Raw genomic sequence first — 9,607 nt, 5'->3', positions numbered from 1 at the left:
GAGGGAGACTTCTTCACCCCCTTTTTTTTTTTTTTTTTTTTTTTTGAGATGGTGTCTCGCTCTGTCACCCAAGCTGGAGTGCAGTGGAATGATCTTAGCTAACTGCAACCTCTGCCTTCTGAGTTCAAGCGATTCTCCTGCCTCAGCTTCCTGAGTAGCTGGAATTACAGGCATGGGCCACCACACTGGGCGAATTTTTTTGTATTTTTGGTAGAGACGGGGTTTCACCATGTTGACCAGGCTGGTCTCAAACTCCTGACCTCAAGTGATCTGCCTGCCTTGGTCTCCCAAAGTGCTGGGATTACAGGCATGAGCCACCGTGCCCAGCCCCTTCACTCATTCTTGAAATAAGACTATGGATTTCAGAATGGTCAGGCTCCTTCAGCAGTGTGAGAACTAGGCCTACGGGATGTCACTAGTCTCTTATTCTTCTGACTGGAACTATGAATGAGCCTGATGTTCTCATCAACCCCACAGCAAGTTCCACATAGATTTAGCTAGCAGGAAGAGCCATTTTATTCTGAAGGGGCTGGTCCAGTTTGCAAGTGTTCCCAAGCTTTCCAAAATTATCCTGTTTTACACTTATTACAGAAAACACTTCAAAGGTTATTTATATATTGTTTTCTATTTCTGCAAATTTTCATACATACAGAAGCTTTTTAACACTGTTGACCAGTACCTGCACTCAGGGATTTTATTCGTAACTGTGTTTTTTAGTGACAAGTTTCCATCTCTTAACAAGGACCTCAAAAGAGGCAGAAAGAACCACTCCCCACTGACCTGAGGGATAAAAGGGAAAGAGAGAGAGAGGGAGGGAAATGACTCACAAAAAGCATGCTGGTGTCTCTTCACAACTATGTCTAAGCTCAACCATGTGGCTTTGCCTTTTTTTCTCGTAACAGTTTCTTTCACAGAGCAGAAGTTTTAATTTCGATTAAGTCCAGCTTACCTATTTTCTCCCCTCATGGATTATGCTTTCAATGTAGCATCAAAAACTCATCGTCAAATCAAATCCAAAATCATGTAAATTTTCTCCTATGTTATCTTCTGGAAGTTTTTTACTTTTATGTTTTATATTTAGATCTATGACCCATTTTGAGTTCAGTTTGTGAAGGGTGTAAGATCTTTGTCTAGATCCTTTTTTTTTTTTCATTTGCATGTGATATCCAGTTGTTCCACCACCATTTGTTAAAAAGACTGTACCTTTGGGCCAGGCACAGTGGCTCACACTTGCAATCCCAGCACTTTGGGAGGCCGAGGCGGGCTGATCACCTGAGGTCATGAGTTTAAGACAAGCCTGGCCAACAAGGTAAAACCCTATGTCTACTAAAAATACAAAAATTAGCCAGACATGGTGGCAGGAACCTGTAATTCCAGCTACTCAGGAGGCTGAGGCAGGAGAATTGTTCAAACCTGGAAGGTAGAGGTTGTAGTAACCTGAGACCATGCCATTGCACTACGGCCTGGGCAATAAGAGCAAAACTACATCTAAAAAAAAAAGAAAAGGAAAAAGAAAAAAAAGACTGTCCCTTTATCCATTGAACTGCATTTCTTCTTTGTCAAAAATCAGGTGACTAGGCCAGGCGTGGTGACTCACACCTGTAATCCCAGCAGTTTGGGTGGCTGAGGCAGGTGTATCCTGAGGTCAAGAGATCAAGACCATCCTGGCCAACATGGTGAAACCCCATCTCTACTAAAAATGCAAAAATTAGCTGGGCATGGTGGTGCATGCCTGTAATCCCAGCTACTCAAGAGGCTGAGATAGGAGAATTGCTTGAACCAGGGAGGCAGAGATTGCAGTGAGCCAAGATCATGCCACTGCACTCCAGCCTGGTGATAGACTGAGACTCTGTCTCAAAAAAAAAAAAAGAAAAGAAAAGAAAAAGAAAAAGTACATAATGTGCCTGGAAACAAAATGAGCACAAATAAATGTTAGTGCCTGCCCCTCATGGTAATGATATTTTTGGTGTGACAAATACTGGGGTGATTATGGGGACATTAGAGCAGTCTCCTTGAAGTCAAGGCTATTCTGGAATACTGGGGTCTCTGCAAACCCTTTCTGCTTTCTCCTCTCTCTGCTCTCAAGCCCTCTCTACAACACAAATAGCTTGATTTCTTTTACGTGCATAATTTCAAGATGTATTTCATTTCTCTACATGCTCTGTTTGTTAGAGCCTTTTGCAAATGTCATCAACTTAAAAGAGGTCTGGCATGTGCCATCCTGGGCTGTATCCCATACATAAACTCTCTTTATGAAACTGTGAGCACCTCCAATCACCTGAATCTTATTCTCATGATCATCATTTTAAACGCCCTGGCTGTGCTGCTGAAAATTGCAGCTCTGAAAGACATACTCAAAATCCCTGCCTAAGAAAACAGTGCATCATTGGGCTTGCACAAAATAAAATCTGTGGGTGCTGAACCCTTGCACTTAATATTCCTCAACAGCTGGCTGAAGGGAACACACCCAGAGGTAATTTGCATTTACCTCCTGAATAAACTTTCTAATCAAAAGTACTTTGGAATGAAGCATGTTGAAATATGCTGCATTTGCAGTGGGTGGGGTTGATTTATTCATCTGCCCATGCAGCGTATGCTGCTTATGCAGTGCTTTATGGCAATCACAGGTTTGACTGTTCCATTTTTCTCTAACCAATGCTCTAGTGGGCTGCTTGCTTTTTATTATCACAGTGCTCAGAGCTGCAGGGTTCACTGTTTCTATGATTGCTGTCTTGGGGATTAGAATGGCTTTTCTTTTGGTTATTAGTATTGCAGAAGAAACCAATTATCAAATATGAAGTAATCTTGTGGTGATCTTCTCAAATGCCAACCTCATGAAGACCCCAACTAGGAGGTCATTCCTAACACCACATGCAGATTTCCTCAACCTTTACCACTCAGAGGACCCATGACTCACACAACAGAGCATTGACTCATATAGGAGTGTGCTCTAAAGGCAGATTCACACGCCCCACCCAGGGTGACTGAAGTACAAGGTACATTTTACAGGATCTGCAGCTGCTTTGTGCACATTAATGCCCAAGTGGCACCATCCTCAGCCACCCTGGGGTTTGGGAGTCTTTTGAGGCATTACTCCAGTGCTTCCACAAACAGGATCCCATTCAATACAGCAACCTAGTGGCAGCTGCTATCCTCATCTCACATGGTGGGAAAAGAAGGCTCAGCAAACCCATGTGAATGGTGGAGTTTGTTGGGAACAGGCCCCCCAAAATCTGGCCATTAACTGGCCCCAAACTGGCCATAAACAAAATCCCTGCAACACTGTGACATGTTCATGATGGCCATAATGCCCACGCTGGAAGGTTGTGGGTTTACTGGAATGAGGGCAAGGGACACCTGGCCCACGCAGGGTGGAAAACCGCTTAAAGGTGTTCTTAAACCACAAACAATAGCATGAGCACTCTGTGCCTTAAGGACATGTTCCTCCTACAGATAACTAGCCAGAGCCTATTGCTTTATTTCAGCCCATCCCTTGGTTTCCCATAAGGGATACTTTTAGTTAATCTAATATTTAAAGAAACAATGCTAATGACTGACTTGCTGTTAATAAATATGTGGGTAAATCTCTGTTCGGAGCTCTCAGCTCTGAAGGCTGTGAGACCCCTGATTTCCCACTTCACACCTCTATATTTCTGTGTATGTGTCTTTAATTCCTCTAGCACTGCTGGGTTGGGGTCTCCCCGACTGAGCTGGTCTCAGCAAGTGGCGCCCAATGTGGGTCTCAAATCCAGGTAGAAGGGTTGCCAGAGTGACAGTTGGAGAACTTGGAACTAAGCTGGAGGACACCCGAGTACTCTTAAAGCAATCCCTGTGTTGAGTAAGAGGGGGAGCTTGGAAGCATCAGGGTAACAATGGGACAAGTGTGGGTTCTGGTTTGTTCCACCTTGGAACTTTTTCACACTAATGATGAGGGGTAAGGAGAGTATAACAAAATAACAGAAGAGGTTACAGAGCAGGTTTATTTGCCAGCTAAAGCTAAAGCAGCAAAGGAGGGAGAGGTTCATCCCTACCCTTCTGCACCCCCTCATTATTATTTTGGAAAAAAAAAGAGTGGCCTGACCCTCCAGATCTTTCTTTTCTGGAGGACACTGGGGGAAAAGTAGTGGCCCCAGTGACTGTTCAAGCAGTGCCTCGAGTGACTGCTCTCAGTTCTATTCAGGCAGGAATTCAGCAAGCTAGACACGAGGGTGATTTAGAGGCTTGGCAGTTCACTGTTAGAATACACCCCCCAGATCAACAGGGACATGTTATAGCTACATTTGAGCCTTTTCCTTTTAAATTACTCAAAGAATTTGAACAAGCTATTAATCAGTATGGACAAGATTCTCCTTTTGTAATGGGACTGTTAAAGAATGTTGCTGTTTCCAGTTGGATGATTCCTACCAACTGGGATGCTCCTACTTGAGCTTGTCTAACTCCTGCTCGGTTTTTACAATTTAAAACTTGGTGGGCAGATGAAGCTTCCATTCAGGCTGCTTGCAATACCCAGGTCCAACCTCAAATTAATATAACTGCAAACCAACTTTTGGGGGTTGGTGGCTGGGCTGGTTTAGATGCACAAGTGGTCATGCAGGATGATGCCATAGAACAGCTTAGAGGAGTGTGCGTTAGAGCTTGGGAAAAAATCACTTCATGTGGAGAACAATATCCTTCCTTTAGTGCTATAAATCAGAGACCAAAAGAACCATACATGGATTTTATAGCTTGGTTACAGGAGTCTCTTAAAAAGATGATTGTAGATTCGGCTGCTCAGGATATAGTATTGCAGTTATTAGCTTTCAACAATGTTAATCCTGATTGCCAGGCTGCTCTGCAACCTATTAGAGGGAAAGCACATTTAGTTGATTATATCAAGGCCTGTGATGGTATTGGAGATAATCTGCATAAGGCTACTCTGCTAGCACAGGCAATGGCAGGACTGAGAGTGGATAAAGGAAATACTCCATTACCTGGAGCTTGTTTTAACTGTGGGAAGCATGGTCATACTAAAAAAGAGTGTAGAAAAAAATCAGTGAGTCAGGCCGCCAGACAGGGGAGAAAAGAAAACTGCTGAGTCTGAAATATGTCCAATTTGTAAAAAAGGAAAACACTGGGCTAATCAGTGTCACTCTAAGTTTGATCAAGGTGGGAACCCAATTTCAGGAAATGCCATGAGGGATGTGTCCCAGGCCCCATTCCAAACAGGGCCATTTCCAGCTCAGACCATTCCCTCACCCCTGTACAATGTCTGTCCCCTGCCACAGTCAGTAGTGCCGCATCAGATTTATGCTGTGCAAAAACTGTGAGTCTTCTGCCTGGGGAACCTCCACGAAAGGTCCCAACAGGAGTCTGTGGACCCTTGCCAGTAGGGACGATAGGATTACTTTTAAGAAGGTCTAATTTAAATTTAAAAGAGGTACAAATACATACAGGAGTCATTGATTCAGATTATAATGGGGAAATTCAAATTGTTGTATCTACTTCTGTTCCCTGGAAGGCAGAGCCAGGAGAGCACATAGCACAGCTCCTGATTGTGCCATTATGTGGGAATGGGAAAAAGTGAAATTAAATGAACAGGAGGATTTGGAAGCACAAATAAACAAGGCAAAGCAGCTTATCGGGTAAGTCAAACTACTGATAAATGTCCTACCTCTGAAATAACTATTCAGGAAAAGAAATTTAAAGGTTTGGTAGATATAGGAGCAGACATTTAGATCATTTCTCTATAGCACTAACCTTCTGCATGGCCAATTCAACCTGCTCAATTTAACATAGCTGGAGTTGGTAAAGCCCCTGAAGTATATCAAAGTAGCTATATTTTGCATTGTGAAGGGCCTGATAGACAACCTGGGACTCTTCAACCAATTATAATTTCTGTATCTATGAATTTATGGGGGAGAGATTTATTATAACAGTGGGGAGTACAAGTTCTAATTCCAGAACAATTATATAGCCCTCAAAGTCAACATATAATGCTTGAAATGGGGTATGTCCCTGGTATAGGACTAGAAAAAAATTTGCAAGCTTTGAAAGAACTGCCTCAAGCAGAAAGACAAAGTTCCTGCCAAAGATTAGAATATCATTTTTGATGGTGGCCATTGTTAAGCCTCCAGAACCTATACCTTTAAAATGGTTAACAGATAAGCCAATTTGGATAGAACAATGGCCACTAAGTAAAGAGAAACTGGAGGCTTTAGAGAAATTATTTCCTGAACAATTAGAAAATGGGCACATAGCTCCAACGTTTTCCCCTTGGAATTCTCCAGTTTTTGTAATTAAGAAAAAAGTCAGGTAAATGGATAATGTTAACTGACTTAAAAGCCATCAATTCAGTTATAGAACCTATGGGAGCATTACATCCAGGATTGCCTTCTCCTGCTATAATTCCAAAAAATTGGCCTTTAATAGTCATAGATTTAAAAGATTGTTTCTTTACTATATCCTTAGTTGAGCAAGACTGTGAACGGTTTGCATTTACAATTCCTGTGGTAAACAACCTGCAGTCTGCTAAGCGTTTTCATTGTTTTACAGATGGGTCTAGTAATGGTAAAGCTTCTTATTCTGCTTCGAAAAGTAAAGTTTTCCAGATGCCCTATACTTCAGCTCAAAAAGCAGAGCTTGTAGCTGTAATTGAGGTATTGACTGCTTTTGATATGCCTTTTAATGTGATTTCTGATTCTTCATATGTGGTTCATTCCACACAGTTAATTTAAAATGCTCAGTTACTATTTCATACAGATAAATAACTAATGACAAAAACAAAAAAGGGGGAGAATAGGGATTATGGGACAGCCCATACACAACTGAATCTAGCATTATTAACTTTAAATTTTTTGAGCCTGCCCAAAGGCCAGATGTTATCAGCAGCTGAACAGCATCTACAGAAACCAGCTGCAAAGACAGAAGCAGAACAACTGGGTTGGTGGAGAGATCCGATAACAAAAAGTTGGGAAATAGGTAAAATAATAAATAATAACTTGGGGTAGAGGTTATGCTTGTGTTTCTCCAGGCCAAAATCAACAACCAATTTGGATATCATCAAGACACCTGAAACCTTATTATGAGCCAGATGCTGAGGAAGAGATTCCAGGAGGATCCCAAGGACCCCCTGGTTGAAGCCATGTTGAGACTGATGCTGAGGAGGACCCCAACTGCCACGACCAACACCCATTGAACACAGCCACCCACCTGGGATCAGATCAAGAAGCTATCACAGATGGCGGAAGAAAACCTGAGGAAAGCGGGACAACCAGTCACAATGAGTAATTCAATGGTAGCTATGATGGCGGTGATCACCACTGCCGTGAGTATTCCTTCAACAAGGGCTGACACAGAGAGCAATGATACTCGTTGGGCATATTTATCAATCTTGGCTGGTAATAATGCCTGGATGTAATCACTCTATGACACAGTTACACATGTTTTCCGATCTCAGTATGTACTATAACAAATCTGCTCCTATAATTGAGGCATACCACCCTCAAAAACCTATTTGTAAACAGAATTGAACCTGGCCAGAAAGAATGAACATATTTGTTTAGGAGGATTGCATTGCAGAACAGGCAGAGGTGCTGCACAATGATTCCTATGGAATCATTAATTGATCCCCTAAGGGGATGGTTAGCTTGAATTGCACCTCTCAGTCTGCATGCCATGGCCACACTATGTTCAGATGATCTGAACAAAACGGTCAGATGGTAGAAATGATAAGAAGTACGGCAAGAGTTCCTATTATCTGGAACTACGGAGCTATAGTGGCACCTCAACCTCAAATGATATGGCCCGCTCTAGAAGCTAAACACAAGGATTTGTAGAAACTATTAATAGTTCTTAATAAGATCAAAATTCGGGAAAGAATAAAAAAGCATCTAGAAAGACACTCTACAAACTTGTTTTTGGATATTGCAAAATTAAAAGAACAAATATTTAAAGCATTCCAGGCACACCTGACTTTAATGCCAGGAACTGGAGTGCTTAAAAGAGCTGCAGACAGATTAGCAGCTAGTAACCCAGTAAAATGGATAAACACACTTGGAAGTTCTGTGATTTCAATGATGATTGTGCTTTTAATCTGTGTTGTCTTTGTATAGTCTGCAGATGCAGATCCTGACTCCTGCGAGAAGTAGCTCACCATGACAAAGCTGCCTTTGCTTTTATCACTTTGAAAATCAAAGAAGAGGGAGGAGTTCATTGGCTTTGGTCAAAGACTAGGATCACCTATAAAAGGCGGACCCCTTGCCGCTGGATTAACATGGTTCCATTGTGACGTGTTTTCAGAATCCTGCACATTGCCATTATGGAGGGTTGCTGTGTCTGTCACTGCAAGAATTTGGTTACCATCTTTCTCCCCAACCATACTAGAACCCTATGAGCCCCAGGGTTCAAACTCCAGGGTGGCTGAGAACCCTAGCCGTACGGGGTGGAAGCACTGACTCTTGGAGGAATCAGAATTCAGCCCAGGCCTCTGAGGGACTCTCCATCCTGCCTGTGCACCAGAAAAAAAAAAAACCCTGATTGTTTTAAATCAGTTGCTTAGTTCCCTTTGACCCACTGACTTAGAATCTCCTGGGCCCATGGTCCTGGTGCCTGTTTTGTTATAAAGTTCCCAGCCTTATGCAGCCAGGCTAGGAGCCTGCATGCAAAACAGTCACCCCATCCAGCCACTCACTGGGCCCTAGGAAAAAATGAGATATCAAGCAGCTGCTAACGTTGATTTGGCAGCTAACACTGTGGTTGTGCTCTGTAAGTGTCTTAGGTTGCTTGTGCGTGATTTCAATGCCAGTCCCTTCAAGATGGAACCCCTGATCTTTCCCCATTAACCTGGTCCTCGTCTCATGGTCCTTGACTCTGCAAATGGCACCAACCTATGCAGTGTGGAAGACAGACACCTAAGAATGCTCTGTAATGTTCTCTTCCTTTTCTCTCATATTCAACCCATCTCTAAGCTACTACCTGTCAATTTTACCTCCTAAGTGTCTCTCCAACATATCCACTTGGTGTCCATCATCACCATAGCTACTGACCTCTTCCAGGCTACAGTCTACAATCCTCTTGCTTGGACTCCTGCAGGAGCCTTTGAATTCTCTCTACATTCATTCTGACCCCTCCAATCCATTCTCCACACTGCGGTAGGCAGCATCTCCACTGGCACCCAGACATTCCCACCCCCTGGCATTCACTCCCTGGTACAATCTCCTCCTGAGTGTGGGCCACATCAGGTGACTTGTTTCTATGAATAGAATATTGTAAAAGTGACAGAATGCCACATTTCAGATTAGGTTACAAAAAGAATGTTTTCTGTCTCTCCTGCCTTCCCATTCTGGGGGAATCAAATTGCCATGTTGTGAGAAGCCTTAGGGAGAGGCTCATGAGACAATGAAGAAATGCCTCCAGCCGGCAGTGAGCAAAGGCCTGAGGTCTGCCAACAGCCACTTGGTAACCTTGGATATGAATCCTCTCCCCAGGCAATCCTTGAGATAGCTGCAGCTCCCACTGACACTGGATTGTAACCTTGTGGGAGACCGAGAGTCAGAGGACCCAGCTAAGCCATGACCAAGTTCCTAGCCCAAAGAACCGTGAGATGATAATATAAGTTGTTCTATGCCAC

Source organism: Macaca fascicularis, chromosome 15 (assembly GCF_037993035.2).
Source record: "Macaca fascicularis isolate 582-1 chromosome 15, T2T-MFA8v1.1".
NCBI lineage: Eukaryota > Metazoa > Chordata > Mammalia > Primates > Cercopithecidae > Macaca > Macaca fascicularis.
Note: the sequence above shows the minus strand (reverse complement) of the source record.